Source organism: Sus scrofa, chromosome 3 (genome assembly GCF_054392235.1).
Source record: "Sus scrofa isolate SSC_HxYL_T2T_F1_AM1 chromosome 3, Sscrofa_HxYL_maternal_Yorkshire_Landrace_v2.0, whole genome shotgun sequence".
Lineage (NCBI taxonomy): Eukaryota > Metazoa > Chordata > Mammalia > Artiodactyla > Suidae > Sus > Sus scrofa.
In genome coordinates this window covers 41,005,886-41,024,019 of record NC_139385.1, presented here as the reverse complement: position 1 = coordinate 41,024,019, position 18,134 = coordinate 41,005,886, and positions in this window count along the sequence as shown.

The following is an 18,134-nucleotide window of genomic DNA, read 5'->3' as shown; positions in this document are numbered from 1 at the left end:
CTGCTAGGGAGCATTGGGTGATGGGAGAGAAAAGAGACTATGGTTGGTTGACTCTTCTGTACTTTTTTACCAGAGTCTGAAAGAGGGCTGCAAAATTTGGCTCCACCTTCAAAATCAATCCATTGGCATTTTTACCCACTCATTTCTTAACCAGATATACCTTGGAGGGGGATGGGGGTGTCATCACAGTGGAAAAAGTTGGAACCTGATTATTTTTCAGCATTTTTCCAGCTCCTTTATGCTGTCTGATCGTCCCTAGTGACAAGTTGGATAGGACGCTAACGTGGTAGTTAAGATCGACTATAGACAATAGAGGCTCACCTCAGCAGAACTTGCGAGATTAAATGCCTGATTACAGACGATGGTTATTTATGATTAAAGAATGGAGGCGTGGTCTCCTGGAATAACTGGAGGTTCTGAAGCCCCCATGTCAGAAAACCTGCTGCAGTGCCTATCTCCAGGCTTGGCCAGACGGCTGCGACACTCCCCCTTCTCTTTGTCTCTCCAGAAAATCAAAGTCTGTGGCCCTTTTGTGACCTTATGCCAGTTACTGGCCACTTGCTTCTAAAAGGTACATCTCATCTTGCCACTTGGCTGCTCAGTAGTCTTCAGTGTTTTCCCATCATGCTCAGGGTAAAGTCTAAACTTTTAGCTAAAGCATCTCCTTAACTCTCCAGACTCTGTCAATCTTCTATGTTCTAAACATTCTGAAGACCCTTCCATTCTTGCAAAGTTATGGCTCATTGGCTGGCTGGCTGGATGAATGGATGAATGGATAGCTGGGTGGATGTATGGCTGGATAGATGGATGCAAGGATAAAGGGATGGAAGAGTGAGTGGACAGATGGATGAATAACTCAATCACTGAATTAACTTTCCTTTCCATTCTGAAAAGCATTTAGCCCCAGTCCCTGAGCTGTCTTCCTTTGCTCTAGTTCATTGTTCTCCATTCTGCATCTCAGACATGTCAGTGTGTCTGAATCATATTTACTTGCGAGATAGGATGCCGAAGTGATTATGCCCTTTGGTGACGTTTAAAGGACATCATGGTTCTAACCTGTCATCTTGGTCTAAGCTCCAGGGGGCCTTGAGGTCCTGGTGGTGGATGCTGTTTTCTCTGATTCATGCTACACTTAATTGTTACTGCTCTCTGACACCCAGGGGCAGGATCCTTAACTGTTTTCTATTCCCACACTCCTGGTTTCTTTGCAGTCAAACCTTATTGCTTGTCTCTTAACTAGAGGTGGCTGCAGTTCCTGGTTCACAGGCAGGACCAAGATGAGTGACCAGTTCTGAGCATAGTCAGTCAGTAGGTTTTTAATTTCTAATGTGAGACTTTTTTTTTAGGGCCACACCCATGGCATTTGGAGGTTCCCAGGCTAGGGGTCAAATCAGAGCTACAGTTGCCAGGCCCACTGAGTGAGGCCGGGGATCAAACCCACATCCTCATGGATCCTCGTCGGGTTTGTTAACTGCTGAGCCAGGAAGGGAACTCCCACATTTGCGACTTTTCCCCAGGTTTGTTGATGACTTCTGATGTTAATTTCTCCCAAACCTCATCTTACTTTTGATGAGATAGTAATACAGTGCCTTATACCAAAAAAGTTAATAATTTTCAAAGCTGTATAATGGATGCAGTGGACTTTCTATCTTATTCCATTGGCATGGAGGCATGAACGTATTCCTTTATCTAGTTGAGCTCTCTGTATTAAAATAAGCTAAGATGTGACACTCAGGAGACCTAAAACAGATGTGTGTATTTATATCTGTTATTGAAAGGAAGACATAATAGCCCAATTATACTTCAATACAGAGATATTATCCAAAACACAATTATTTCCCTTTTTTAAAAAAAATTATTGGGCTATTGTCGACGTACGAAGTTGTGTTAATTTCAGGCACACAGTGAAGTAAATCAATTATACATTATCTACATATTTCCATTCCTTTTCAGATTTTTTGTCTATGTAGGTTATTACACAGTATTGAGTAAATTTCCCTGTGCCCTCCAGTAGGTCCTTGTGACCGATGTGTTTTGTCTTTTTTTTTTTTTTTTTTTTTTTTTTTTTGCCTTTTCTAGGGCCGCTCCCGTGGCATATGGAGATTCCCAGGCTAGGGGTCTAATCAGAGCCGTAGCCTCTGGCCTATGCCAGAGCCACAGCAACGCGTGATCCGAGCTGCGTCTGTGATCTACACCACAGCTCACGGCAACACCAGATCCTTAACCCACTGAGCAAGGCCAGGGATCTGAACCCACAACCTCATGGTTCCTAGTCAGATTCGTTAAACCCTGCGCCACCATGGGAACTCCCCATGTGTTTTATGTATAGTAATAGCGTGTATATATCCGTCCCAACCCCCTAATTTACCCCTTGCCCCTACCACATTTCCCCTTTGGGAAACCTAAGTCTGGTTTCAACCTTTGAGTCTGTTTCCATTTTGTAAGTTCTATTGTATAATTTTTATTAGCTTCCACAGATTAGTGATCTCATATGATACTTGTCTTTCTCTAAGAAGATGTGTACATACGTGCAGTGGACTATTACTCAGCCATAAAAAAGCACGAAGTAATGCCATTTGTTGCAACATGCATAGACCTAGGTTATCATGCTAAGTGAAGTAAGACAGAGAAAACACAATTATTTTCATTTCTATATGCCCTGCCCCAGTCCAGGAGCATCGACCTATATTTTTACAGATTGACACGACTGCTGCCCAGGCCATCCTGTGTCCTGCTTTTGTTCATTTCATAGTTGATCACAAACATTTGTCCATATTGCCACCCAGTTTTCGTGATGATGACTTTTAAAATCTGCATGGTATCCTAGCACATTGATAGAATTTCATTTAGTCCATCATTCTTCTACTGGGGTGCGTTTTCAGTGATTTCCGTGTTTTTGTTGCCATTGTTGTTGGAGAATGATGCTGCAAAGACGAATAGGAGATGTGAATGGAGACAGTCTGATTAAAAGTTCTTATCAGCTTTTCCCTTCTCCAAAGAGTATCTGATGCCCTCAGAGCTCATTTTGTCCTGAATTTCTGTTTTCGTCTCCATTTTTCAATTGTCAGACCTAGTGGTTACCTCTCTTTATTTTGTAACCCACCCTTTCTCTAACTTGCACCTTAAGAAACATGAAATTCTGTGTGCACGTTAACACAAAGTCGAGCCAACCTGCATTCAGGTGCTCCGTCCACTTCTTTGTAGCCTTGAGGACTCAGGGATGTGATTATTTCTAGCTTTCAGCAATAACAGCCCTGTCATTGGCAGATGGAGAACAATACCTACCGTATAGACTTATTTTAGAGAAAATACTAAGAAAACCTCGGCTGTTACTTCACATTTTTATTATTGTTTTATTTGAATAGCTTTAAAAAGTTTGAGCTCAAAGAGGGTAGGATCAGATCTGAAAATTTTAATGGGAAAAAAAAGGTTTTCTTGGTTTGATTTATTCATCTGCTTTTTCCTTCCACTTAAATAATAGTAGAGGAGTTTGCGGGCACAGCGGACACGAATCCGACTAGGATCCATGAGGATGCAAATTTGATCCCTGGCCTCATTCAGTGGGTTAGGGATCCAGCGTTGCCGTGAGCTGTGGTGTAGGTCACAGACGCCGCTCGGATCCTGCGTTGCTGAGTCTGCGGTGTAGGCTGGCAGCTCTAGTTCCAATTGGATCCCTAGCCTGGGAACCTCCATATGCCACAGGTGTGGCCCTAAAAAGACAACAAATAATAATAAGAAGAAGAGATCACTGTGTTGTCAGTACCTCAGTTGTCCAGGGTCTACTCCTAAATATCCATAAAAATCTTTCTCTGAGATTTCTTCCTATGTTATTACATAATATCCTGAAAAATAAACTTTGAAGAGAACAGCAGAAGTGTCTCCCAAGGAACGGGGATTTATTTAGATGGTTTTGCAGTTTTAACTATTGTAAATAACATTGTGGTCAATAACTTAGGGTATCAAACATTTCCTACAAATCAGAATTATGTCCTTAGGATGAATTCCTGCATTTGTACTTACTGTGTCAGACAGTATAAACATTTTATTGATTCGTCTGGAAATTACAGTTTTCTAAAGTATCGTACAGATTTTTTTTTGTTCCTGCTAAACCCTCTTAAGTGCTGTAGTATGCTGCCAGCAAAACGAGGGTGGAAAGCTTCAAAAACACGGATTCAGCTATCGTTAAATAACACGGGAGTCCTATTCTGGGCAATATCACACATGTCTCCTTTGACCTTTGGTGGTTTAAAACAGTGTTTGAAATAACCAAATAAATATTGTTTTCATGGTGAAAATACTACCACTTAGACAACATGTAAGGAAAAACATAAACTAACCCCGTAAGTGATATTATAACAAGGAAAAAAAACAAGAAGGATATTTACTTTGCTAAAAACCCCATCAACGGGGCTAAAATACAATACTGCTTGACCAGGTTTGGTCTCATTTTGTGGGTCTCACACGTGTCAGGCAAAGAGTTGATTGCTTACAATGATCTTCTGTGGGTAAACGTTGTGGTTCATGAAAATGTTTGCTTGAGGTGGCTGCCTCTCTAAGAAACAGTGGTTTTCCCTTGCTCTTAGTGATGATGTTTTTCGAGATTAGTGCATTAACGTGCATAAAAATGTCTAAGCTTCGTGCTCCCTCCTTCTTCTTCCCTCCATCCCCCTCTCTCTCCCTCCCCTTTCTTCTCTCCCCCCCCCCCACACACTCACACAGGCACACACATGCACACACAGGTAGTAGATCGTTCCTTTTCCATCACATGCTCACCTTTGCTAATGAGTAGTTAATGGATCTTGGCGTCAGTGAAGGCACACAAGCACAGACAGGGTTGGTGGATCAGGGGATGGCCTGGCGTACTGTAATCCTGCACGCGGGACCCTGAAATCCAGCCCCTGAGCCGTTCCCTGCTGTCCTCCATAGTTTCCTGGAGCATCGAGTGTTTAGAAACATAGCTCTATTTTAAAACCACCGACTCGCCACTTTATCCCGCTGCCTCCTCTCCTCTTGGAATTGATAACTGTTGACTCAGAGTCATAATGGTAACTTCCTCATGAACATCTGATGTTGTGAAATTAACAAAGAGGAGAACTCCCCAACAGTCGAAGCCAAGAAATGAATTATAAAAATGTACTTCAGTCACAATACCAGAGAGAATCCGGTTATGAATTAGTAACAGATGGGAAAATACTATTCACTTCCAGTTTTACATAAACGTCTATAATGCTTGTTCTGATCATAAGTTTTTATTTCTTCCAGGGCATCATTATGGTTCTAGCAAGATTCGCCATTAAAAAATAATAATAATAAAAAGCTTGCAGTGGGTAGATGCTATTTCTCTTCTCTTCCTATTTGTTAAGTTAAAAAAGTAATAATAATTCAGGTGAAAGATATACATATCATGTCATTGCTTGCTCTCTTGTATTGCAAAACAAATGATTATATATTTCCCTAAGCTGGTTAGTCAAGGGTAATTTATTAATTTTTTGTAGATTTAACATCTATGCTCTGAAAGGGAATTATTAGTCAGTAGAGTCTGTATGCCTTTCTCTTTTTCTTATCCATGACACGTGTGCTTTTCCCAAACTCCAGAATGTAAACATCTTGAGTGCTTGGAGCAGACTCTTGATGTAAAAGCCGTCTCCATCAACACTGTGTCTCAGTACTATTATGTGAGGCACAAATAGAAGCCCTGTTAGATTTCCCTGTGTAGCTTCCTTCTCTGGGAAAGTACCACCCTGAACTTCTGGACCACTCAGCTGCATCTTTGCTGCTGCCCTTGGAAGACGCCCTGGGTTGGCTGGGGTCAAGTTAGAGCCCTGGACCTGGATCACCCTCATTCCTAATATGCTGAGCCCTCCCCATCCCAGGTCATCCCTCCACTTCTGATCTTGGATGGAATGCCACGCTATGGGGAGGGGACCCAGCCTCCTTGAGGGATGCTCAGGGTCATAGCATATGACCTTGAAATGTAGAGAGTCACTTCTCCAGTAAGGGGTCTCTTGATCAAAGGAAGCAGGTCGAAGAGCCTGGGCAAAAAAAAATTCCTCCTTCTTTCTCCATCGTGGAGTCTCGTCCTAGTTGTCATTCCTTCTTGCAACTCTTTCTAAGAACGTCCCCTGTGCTAGGACACCCTGCTCACTGAGTAGATGTGACATGTCTCGCCATCACCGAAACAAAGTGCATGGGATTGCTTCACATCTTTCCTGGCCTCACTCCCATCTGTCCTTTACCCTCCCGGTCCTGGACTTTCAACTCTCAAGCAAAATACGAACACTTTAATCCTGACCCCAAGCTCACTTTCCCAACAGGCCACCATCTACCTTGAACTACATAATCATTAGTCATTCTCCTTTAAAGTTATTGGCTCACCGTCTCTCTAGAAAACTTTGAAAGAAATAGAATGGAATATAGTAGGTTGAATAGTAGGTCCCCAAAATATATCCAAGTCCTAACTTTTGGTGGCTGTGAATGTTACTTTATTTGCAAATAAGGTCTTTGCTGATGGAATCAAGTTAAAGCTCTCAAGATAAGCCAATCCCAGATTTGGGGTGGACCCTTAATCCAGTGATGAGTGTGCTTATAGGAAACTGAGAAGAAGACACAGAGACACATGGAGGGAAGGGCCATGTGAAGATGAAGGCAGAGGTCGGAATGATGCATCTACAAGCCAAGGAGCTCAGAGAATGGCTGGCAGCCCCCAGAAGCTGTGAGAAAGGCATGGAACAGTTTCTCCTTTGGAACCTTCAGAAGGAACTGATCTTGTTGACATGTTCATTTCAGACTTCTGGCCTGCAGAACTATGAGAGAATAAAATTCTGTAGTTTTAAGTCACCCAGTTTATGGTACCTGATTAGAGTAGCCCTGAGAAACTAATACAGGGAGGACAAAAAAAAAAAAAAAAAAAAAACAAACTTGGTTTTTATTATTTTTCTCTGAAAGGAGAGGGACTGGGCTTGGCCTCACGCTTCCCCCCAGATATGGGAAAATACCCACCATTAAGCACCCTTTGGATCCTTTTTCAGGTAGGTATTTGCACAAGCAAGATTGGTAAATTTACAGATCAAAAAGAAGATAAAGACTCTTTGGTCTCCAATTTGGTAAAACTCATCTTTTGCCCAGTCATGTGTACTCTTTTCAACCAATAAACCCACTTAACTGAGGCTTTCTAACTGTCCTCTGCAGTAGGATAGATCTGTACTTCCCAAGCAGAAGGCATTCTTTAGCCTGGTGAACTCCTATTGAGAATCAGCTCGAATGTCACCTCTTCCTTGAAGTCCTCCTGATTTTCCCAACCACTGAGCATTCAATCCCTCTTTTGAGCTCTTAAAATACCAAAAGTTTTCCCTTTTAGAGTACCATTCACCCACTGCTGAAATGATTGGTTTGATTTCCCATCTCTTCCACTAAAATGGCCTGCATTTTTTTGTGTTTCAGGTACATATGTGTGATCAGAAGCTCATAGGTAACCTGTCTTAAATGAATGGCAAATCTTCTTTGCAGGGCAGAATTCTTGAAAGAGTGTCTAAGAACAATTCTAAGTGCAAAAATTATGTTCCTCTCCTATCTTTTTCCTTCGTACTAAGCTGCTTACTCCCCATAGCCAATCTTCCTTCCTAAAGGCAACATTTTATTTGTGAAAGTGCTTTTAAAAGACAGGGGGATATCGGCATTATTTCAGAGAGACTTTCTAAAGAACCATAACAAGTCTATTTGAATCTTTTATTTGGTATTAACTAGATATTTTATCATAAGTGAGCAGGGAGTTTCTGGTTCACTAGTCTTTATTGCTTTCTTGAATGCATCTCAACCTTTTCCATAGTTCAAGTCCATATAATCCCCAATCCTTTTTTCCTTCAAATTTTAACTCCTTCCCCGTGTTCCTCCTAACTCCTCCTGGCAATATCTCTGAGAATTCACTGTTGGGTTGTCATCTCGAATATGAAAATGCTTTGAACTCACGGTGCATTGTGCCTTTTAAATAGGACTGTAAGAACTTGAGTAATGCAGCTTGTTTCACCCTTAGCCAAAAATACTTGTACCAAGACTTGTTTTCCTCCTTGTTTCTGAGGGACTGTGCAGCAGCAATGGGTTCTGTGTTGGGTTTCCTTTTGAAGGAGTCCTTATCTCCGACCCTGGCATAATTAAGTGTCCTCTGTGTCCCTTTTGATGTTCACCCTACACATTTGCTATGATCCCTGCACTGTACATGTTTACCATCATCTCCTGACCTGTCTTCTTACCTCTTTTGCGTCCCCTTTCTTCTCCTGGTTCCCATCAGGCCCCACATTTCCTCCCCAGTCTCATCTCCTATTATACATTCTCTGCTTCAACCACAAAGAACACTTTTGAACCTGTCTCTGTGTGTGTGTGTGTCTTGTCCTTTCTGAACAGAATGCCCTTTCTTCCCATCCACACCTGGCAGACTCACCTGTCAGCTTGCAGCAAGTAACCTCACTCCACCGGAAGGCCTGACTGCGCATAGCACTTTTTTCCTGTCCTGAGATCATCTATTGAGATGTGAGACTGTTCTTTGTTCTCTCTGCTCTAGAAAGATCCAGATAAATGAGATAAACCTTTTTCATCTCCATTGCAAGGAGGCAACTGGGACTTTCTGATCCAGATTCTGGCTCCCAGCCTGCATGGAAGTGGGGTCAAAAAGAACAGATGTTCTTACATTCTTCTTTTTTTTTTCTTTTTCGGCCACCCCATGGCATATGGATCAAATTGGAGCTGTAATTGTGACCTCACCACAGCTGTGGCAACACCAGATCCTTTAGTCCACTGTGCGGGGCTGGGGATTGAACCTGCATCCTTGGCACTGCAGAGACACTGCTGATCCTGATGCACCACAGCAGGACCATCAGGACAGACATTCTTGATGTCCCACTACACATACGTTCACACACATTGTCTTAAATCTTTTTGAGCAGAGTGACAGCTTGTAAAGTTGGCCAAGGAGACCTCATGCAAAGAAATGAGTGCAGAGCCTGGAAGGGATTGTCCGAATCACAGGAACTCCAGGGTGTGTGTTTATGAGCAGAAGCAGTAACAGAAGATGGACCAATTCTAAGTTGGCATAGAAGAGGCAGGAAGGCAGGTGGGAAGACAGGAAACTGAACTGAAGGTGAAAGAGGTAGATTGGCCCAAATCCATCTAAGTTTCTAAGGTCAAAATTAAAAATTGATCTGTTAATCAACACCATTTCTCTAAATCTGCAAAGCAATGGGACAGACAATTACCACTTTGGGAGGGCTTAATCTGTGCCCGGCACAGAGTTAGATTTTTTTATTTTTTATTTTTTTGACTGCTCCTGCAGCATATGGAAGTTCCCAGGCTAGGGGTTGAATCAGAGCTGCAGCTGCCAGACTACCCCACGGCCACAGCAACATGGGATCCAAGCCGTGTCTGCGACCTATACCACAGCTCATGGCAACGCTGGATCCTTAACCCACTGAGTGAGGCCAGGGATCGAACTTGCATCCTCATGGATCCTAGTCAGGTTCGTAACCACTGAACCACAACGGGAACTCTCCAGAGTCAGATCATTTGACCACATTATTTCATTGAATCACCAAGTGATCCCGTAAAGGATGTATTATTACCCACAGTTCTCAGAAAGGAACACCAAGCCCAACTAGGGCATTAGCCAGTCAAGGTTGAAGTTCAATATCAAGGCGTCTGATGGTAAAAACATTTTCTAGCCCACCAGGTTCTCTGTCTTTTTGAAGCCAGGACCCTAGAGCTCTTGTTTGGCCAGTCCTGGTCTCACGTGTGCGCTGCCTCTACCCATGGGAGAAGGAACCCAGAGCAGGCTAAGCCCATCTCACTTTGGTGCCTCCAAATGGAGCTGGGTAAGACCTAACACGATTCTCTCATTGTATCAAAGAAGGCAGTAGAGGAGTTAGAAATTTAACTGTCAATGTGGGAGTTTTCTAAGTCCTTTTCTCTCTCTCTGCCGATTCCTCGCCTCCGGGATGGGCGGTAAAGGTCCACTGGCATCATAAGCGAGATTTCTGCCTCCCCTGTGGGATTCAATCTTTGGCTAACCTTGTTGAGCCTCTTCTGTCATCATTATTGATCTCTTTTATGGTCCCCTCTGGAACATAAGACTCATTGTGAGCCATCAGCCCGGTCAGAAAGTTCCAGAGGGGACCATTGGAGTTTGATGGAAACTTTTCCATCTGCTAAATAACCTTGAGACAAGAGTTTAGTTATTGACTTCCTAACTCATGGTTCTACCTCCCTCCCCAGCCACCTCGGGTGAGAGTTGATATTCTCTGACACCAAGTATCTCCTGAGGATCCAGCACCATTGTTGTCATGAAGCATTCATTTAATTGTGAAAGAAATTGACTCGGAGTTTCTGATTGGTTTGTTGCCCTATAAATATGTCCCTGTTTGGAGTGTATGACCCCAACTCTCCCTGTGAAATGTCTGCCCCTCTCCTGGCTGAAATGCACATGCATAGAGGACATCCACATTTGCCCTCTTTGAGAGTTTGAGGAAGAGATGCATGGTTGCAAGGTCTAGCTCTTAAATCCCTCATCATCCACTAAGCACGTCCCTATTACTCTGTGAATCATTATGGTTTCAGGACACCGTGCCTTAAAAATAGATTGATAAAAGTGTAGATTTAAAGACTTTTCCAGGATTTGTGGTATTCTATAGATGACACTGGAGAGGAAGTTGTTAAGTATAAATCGTCATCCTCCTAGGGGTCATTCTGGAATCTGTCAGGGTAAGAACACTTGGCCATAAACCCACCATCTCCAGCCTGGAAGTGTCAGAGTTACTAGAGAACTGGGTTTATGAGGTATGGCTGCAGGTAACCATAGGGGTCATTAATCGAAGCAGGACAGCAGGTGGTGGCATTTAGCAAGAGTGTGCTTGCCTAGAACAGCCATGGAACGGAAGTAAATACCCAAAATACGACAAAATTTCTTTTATGCTTGAACTGTGAGGATGCTTTGCATAAGTTATAACATTTATGTCTTGCAACATCTTGTGAATGGGTATCTTATTCAGTTCAGATGTTAGAACTGAATCCTTTACAGTTTTATATTTTAGGGATATTTTTAATGAAGTATAGTTGATTTACAGTGTTGTGTTAGTTTCAAGTATGCAGCAAACTGATTTAGTTAAATATGTATTTGTAGAGTTTATTTTCTATTATAGGTTATTACACGATATTAATTGTAGTTTCCTGTGCTATGCAGTAAATTCCTTATTGCTTATCTATGTTATGCATAGTAGCTTATATCTGTTAAACCCCATACTCCTAATTTATCCCTCCCGCCTTTCCCTTTAGTAACCAAAAGTTTGTTTTCGATGTCTGTGAGTCTGTTTCTATTTTGGTATATGGATTCATCTGTATGATTTTTTAGATTCCACATTTAAGTGATATGACATAATATTTGTCTCTCTCTGTCTGACTTACTTCACTTACTGTGATAGTCTGTGGGTTCATTCATGTTGCTGCAAATGTCATTATCCCATTCTTTGTTCATGGCTGAGTAATATTCCATTGTGTATATTCACCACATTGTCTTAAACAGATCATCTGTTGACTTGGATTTTTTGGATCCTGAGTGTGAAGCTTGACGTTTTATTTTCTAGGTGCCAGAGGTTGGCTTGTGTTCAACCCTTAGTTGACTAGGGTTTAAACTTCTCAAGACTAATTTGAGTGGTGGTGTTTCCACATCTAGAGTGTTGACCTTGGCTCTAGTCTGTGGGGCATAAAGAACCCACAGTAAATAGGCCCTGGAACCAACAGACCTGGATTCGGATTTTGCCTATTCCTTTTTCAGTGTGACTTTCTAGATGGTCTAGAAAATGAGACATATAGTATTTAGCTTCTGGAGTTTAATGGGGAATAAGATGCACTAATATTGTAAAAATAGATGCGCAATAAATTTTGGACGCCTCTTCTCACACCTTGGTGTCACACGTCCATTGATGCTTCTATAGCAAACTGTCTCCTCCATCACCCCCTGAACTCCCACAGACATTTATCTGTCCCTGTCTTTTAGAACTTGGAGATTTTTACCTTCATTATATGTAAAACTAGCTCCAGTGTGCATAGCTTGTAGGGATTTAGCCCTGAATGTTTTCACCAGGGTTCTCCAGAGAGACAGAATAAATATGTATATATTATATATTTATGTTATCGTCTATTATAATGTATTTTATTGTTATATTGTTATGTTGTACTGTAGTATATAAATGAATATTATACTATATTATACCATTATAAATATCATATATCACATCATATCATATCCTCTCCTACTCTGTCTCTGGCAGCTTCCTCAGCTGGCACTCAGCATTCAGGTGTTAAATGTCATAGGGGCACCTTCATACTCCTCACAGGCACCCTCAGGAGACAGGTGCCTTGCTTGGCCCCTAAGCCAGCCTTGCTGCACCTGCTGCAGGCTCTCTCCGACTCTAAGCCCAGCATCTGATCTCTGCTCTTTTTTCATTCCCTCTTTTCTAGGGAGCCTTCCGACCTTGCACATTTGCTGCTTGATTTTTTTTTTTTTTTTTTTTTTTTTGTCTTTTTGCTATTTCTTGGGCCGCTCCCACGGCATATGGAGGTTCCCAGGCTAGGGGTCTAATTGGAGCTATGGCTACTGGCCTACGCCAGAGCCACAGCAACGTGGAATCCGAGCCGCGTCTGCAACCTACACCACAGCTCACGGCAACGCCGGATCATTAACCCACTGAGCAAGGGCAGGGACCAAACCCGCAACCTCATGGTTCCTAGTCGGATTCGTTAACCACTGTGCCACAACGGGAACTCCGATGTTTTTTTTTTCAAAGTGGATCTAGGTTTGAAAGGCACAGCTTGGGAGTTCCCATTGTGGCTCAGTGGGTTAAGAACCTGACATATTCTCTGTGAGGATGCAGGTTCGATCCCGGCCCTCGCTCAGTGGGTCCGGCATTGCCTTGAGCTGCAGTGTAGGTTGCAGATGTGGCCAGATCCCAAGTTGCTGTAGCTGTAGCGTAAGCTGGCAGCTGCACCTCCAGTTCGAACCTAGCCTGGGAACCTCCATATGCTGCAGGCGTGGCTGTGGAAAATAAATAAATCAATAAATACGCAGCTCAGTAGGCATATGAGAGATTTCCAGGTTACAATCTCAAGACCTCGTTTCCCTCCATCCAACCCTCCCACCTTATCCGATTCCATAACAATCTATGGACTGGACTTTTCCATAAGGGTTTCATAAGCAGCATTTACAGACCACCTCTCCATCAGAGTGTCTTTTTTTTTTTTTTTTGGTTAGTTTTTTGTTTTGGGCATTTTAGGGCTACACCCATGGCGTTATGGAGGTTCCCAGGCTGGGATCGAATCAGAGCTACAGCAGCCAGCCTACACCACAGCCACAGCAACGCAGGATCCGAGCCACGTCTGTTACCTACACCACAGCTCACGGCCACGCTGGATCCTGAACCCACTGAGCAAGGCCAGGGATCGAACCCCAAACCTCATGCTTCCTCGTTGGATTTGTTTCCACTGCGCCACGACGGGAACGCTGAGAGTGTCTTTGTAAGAATCCCCAATGTTCATAACTGCCCAGAACCCTGATCTACAACATGCTATTTGTTTCATTTTTTTTTTTTCCATCACCATAGTCACATCACCTTTCAGCTTTACGACCATTCGTGGAGGCGGGAATTCGCCTGGAGTAAAGGCTTCCTTCTTCCTTGCAGAACTCTCTTTGGTTAAGACGGCAAGTGGATTAAGATGCTCTTTGTCCCGTTTAGTTGTGGTGGCAGTCGTGGTCACGGTGGCCATGGTACATATTTAAAGCCATCACCGTCATGGGTGTGGCTATTCAGTCAAGAAAAGCAACTCCCTGTGGATCTGGAATCTACCCGCCAGGTGGATCCTGGGTTCTCCCGGGAGAACCAAGCCACGGAGAGCTGAGGCTGCGTCTCCCAGCGCCCTCCTCATTGCTGCTTTTACAGCATTGACCGCAGTGACGAACGGCCTTGCATTTGGATGGCGGTCCCCGCTCTGGGCACAGCTGAAACGCCACGTCACTGTTGACATATGTGCACTCTGAGAGCTTCAGGGCCCCGGGCCATCTGTCCAGGTGGCCAGAGCCATCCTTGGCAGTGAAATGAGCCATCCTAAGAGGCGGCTCTTCTCCAGCTGGCACCTGGAAACAGGGGGCTCACGGAACAGCCTCCCTCGCTCCCAGACGGCGTGGGGATGTCCCCAAATCAACAGCCGGTGGAGGGAGGGTGGGACTTTCAGCCTGCACCCCTGAAAGGCTCCAGGGGAAATAATTCTCCCAGGTGTGAGCACAGTGACAGAGGAGCAGCATGTTTCATGGATGCCATTGAAACTGGGTTTGAGAAGCTCCTGCTGTGGCGCAACAGGACAGGCAGAGGCTTGGGACTGCTGGGGTGGATGCGTGTTTCCATCCCCGGCCAGGCACCGTGGATCTGGCGCTGCTGAGGCTTAGTTCTTGGCTGTGGCTCCAATCTGATCCCTGTACCGGGAGCCCCATATACCACAAGGCAGCAAAAAAAAACAACAACAAACAAACCTGGATTTGAATCTTTAGCCCACCCTGTAGGGAGGCAGGATCTTGAACTTTTCCTAGAGACTCAGTTTCTGCAGCTTTACTTTCTAAGTAACACACTCTTTCCTTCTTCTTCCAAAGGCCACGATGGCAATGGTTGGCATGAAAATTGGCTTTCTGATCAGTGGGTGAGCACTGTCTCTACAGACCCCTGCACAATATGGACTTTATTATTATGGGGGGTGAGGCATGAGGGGAGCCAGACGGTGTGGCCCAGGCTCCCTTAGAGAGAGAAGAAAAAGCATGAGTGGGGAGGCTTGGAAGAGTTCATGGAGACAAACGCGGAAGAGTCATGTGACACGCCTTGACTTTTTTTTTTTTTTTTTTTTTTTTTGTCTTTTTAGGGCTACGCCTGTGGCATAAGGAAATTCCCAAGCTAGGGGTCTAATCGGAGGTACCACTGCCGGCCTACACCACAGCCATGGCAACACCAGATCCAAGCTGTGTCTGCGACCTACACCACAGCTCACAGCAACACCGGATCCTTAACCCACGGAACAAAGCCAGGGACAGAACCTGCGTCCTCATGGATGCTAGTCAGATTCATTTCTACTGAGCCATGATGGGAACTCCATTACACTCCTTGACTTTTAATTGAAGATGGAACAAATGACGGGGAAGCTTTACATGGGATAAAAGAATGCAGAACAATGAATATACCTTCCTCCCTCTCATGAGAAATCACTCGTTTCTTGTGGCTGGTTTCTTGTGTGTCCTTCAAGCCACAGCCATCGTGTAGACAAGAAGACCGTCCTTCCAAAGTGACTTCAACTTTGCTTTTTCACACTGAGACGATCTTGTTCCGTGTCAGGGCATCTGTATCGTCTCCTCCTTTGCCCGACCGGGCAATACTCCACCATAGGGATGTACCATCATTTCTTTCACCCGTTTTCTGCTTCTATAAATGACAGCTATTTTGGTATCATAAACGATGCTGCAGAGCAGATTTTGAAAGTCATTCTTTGTTGTACACATAGGTGAATTATTAGATACCACCGGGTTTGTGAGTCACGGAGAGTAGACATTTCTTCGCAGTTTGCAAAATCCGTCAGCCCTCCCACCAGCAGTGCGTACACATTCATCTGTTTTCACACCCAGCGGCACCCACGCTATGCACTGACACCCCCACTTCCCCCTTTGACTATGTATGTGTTGTTTTTTTATTTACTTTTTTGGGGTTGGGGAAGTGATGTCGAGAGAAATGAGCCATGAAACACAGTTTATAAGAGGGATGCTCTGAGTCACCAATAAAGGACAACAGAGACACACATCCCTGCAGCCACGTCCACCAGAAGCCTTTGAAGGCAGCTGCCTCCTGCAGGAACATGCCTCCTTTTTTGTTTCTTTTGCAAATCATAAGTGGGGCGGGAGGGAGGGGGCTGCCTCTACTCGCCCTGCTCTCTTCCTGGACAGAGGACGAGTGAAGGGAGCAGGCAGCGGGGACAGCAGGGGCCACTTGAGCCAGTGGACCTGAAGAATCCACGCCCTGAGGCGGCCACCTATGATGCAAAAGTCCCTCACCCATTGCAGACACAGGCCCTCCCAGAAAGCCCACTTGAGCTGAGAGGTGAAGTTGTTCCCCGGGGAAGCTCGAATGAAAACGAGATAAATAGTGACCTCTTTGAAGGTAATTGATCCACCTCTCCCTACCTGCCTCTTCTGTACACGGGCCGGTCTGTGTTTGCCAGACGCAGAGAAGAAAGGAAAAATAGGTAGTAATCCCTCCGAGGCAGCCCTGGGTCAACTTTATCAAAATGATAAAATGTTTTGGGTCTCGGCAGCCCCTGGGGCTGGCTCCGGGTTGGGCTTCCCGAGGCATTAAGGGTTGAAGGGGGTGAAGGCAGAGCTCTTCCTGGTGCCTCCCAGTGGCATTGGCTGTGTCGCCACTGATAGCAGTTTTATCAAGATAAATCTAGTGCTCCCCCGGAAGGATATTAATAAATTATCTAGTAATGAAAAATGTGAGAGGAACCAGACTCTTACATCAGGCTTGTGATGATTACTTTGATAGATGCACTGGCAAGATTTCCTCGACAAGGCAGAAATGAGAAACATGACACGCAGACCTTTAAGGGTGACCTCAGAGGAAAACAGAAGTTGCTGAACGATACAGAAGCAGCATAGGGAAACCCAGAGCTCCGGGCACTGCGCGTCGACTGCCAGATGGATGGGCTCCGCTGATCAACCGATCCCTGAGTCGAGAGGGAAGGAGCGGGGAGCATGGGAGGGGAGGGGAGCAGGACCAGAAAGACTGGCGTTTGGCCGTGAAAGCACCAGGCTGAGATGGGCATAGACGTGGAGATGGTGTCTGGGCTGTCTCGAGACACGGAACTGTCTGAAGTCACCATCTCCTTAGCAAACGAAGAGAAGGGCAGCAGCACTGAAATTGCAGGGTTGGGGGGGATTGCATGCAGTCCTCACTGGAAATTTCTTGGAACCCATAAGTACTCAAGAATGGGAGCGTGGTCGAGGGAAGAAGTAGGGTCCGCGTGAAGAGATGATGCATGCGGTTGTCATCACCGGGAAGGGAGCAGGTGCTCTGATGAGGCTGTCGAACCGAGGAAGCCCACGCCGTGTGGTCTGCAGCCCTTGACACAAGTTTGTGGTGCTCTGCTAGATGCTGGGGATGCTGGGAATGGGGCGTGGCTTCTCCCCCCACCCCCACCCTGTATGCCACCCAGAAGCTCCGGTGGGAGACAGGTTTTTACAGGAATCCTAAGAAATTATGATCAGGGCGATGAGACAGGTGAACAGAAAGAAAGAAAGCAGGGTGGGCTTTTGAATCAGATCGAGGGAGGGTGCCCTTGAGGAGGTGACCTTGACATGGAATTTTGCACTTTAAAGAGGACTCCATGGAGCGATGGAAGGGACATGTGAAAGACATTTCTTTTAGGGAAAAGAAAAGTCTCAGGAATTGCCTGTGAATCAGCACAATTGCAAAATAAGATGAAAACAAAAGAGAAGCAAAAAAAAAAAAAAAAGAAAAAAAAAAAGAAAGAAAGAAAAGAGAAAAAGAAACTGGAGATGTAGGCCTGGGCCAAAGTAGTTGAAGTTACTTTTTAACTTGCCTGGAGGACTCTCGTGATGCAGTGAGGAATCATGGGCGTTTTAGCATCTGTTTCTCCCGTCTTTTAGCAGCTGCTTCTTGATTCCCTGTGAGAGATTTGCCTCTCCAGCACTCACATTGATTTCTTTTCTTTTCTTTTCTTTTTTTTCTTTCTTTCTTTTTCTTTTTTCTTTTTTTTTTTTTTTTGTCTTTTTGCCTTTTCTAGAGCCGCTCCTGTGGTATATGGAGGTTCCCAGGCTAGGGTTCAAATCGGAGCTGTAGCTGCCGGCCTAAGCCACAGCAACACGGGATCTGAGCCGTGTCTACAACCTATACCACAGCTCGCAGCAACGCAGGATCCTTATTAACCCACCGAGCAAGGCCAGGGATCAAACCCGCAACCTCATGGTTCCTAGTCGGATTCGTTAACCACTGAGCCACAAGGGAAACTCCTCGCATTGATTTCTGAGCTGAAGAGCTACACCCAGAAGG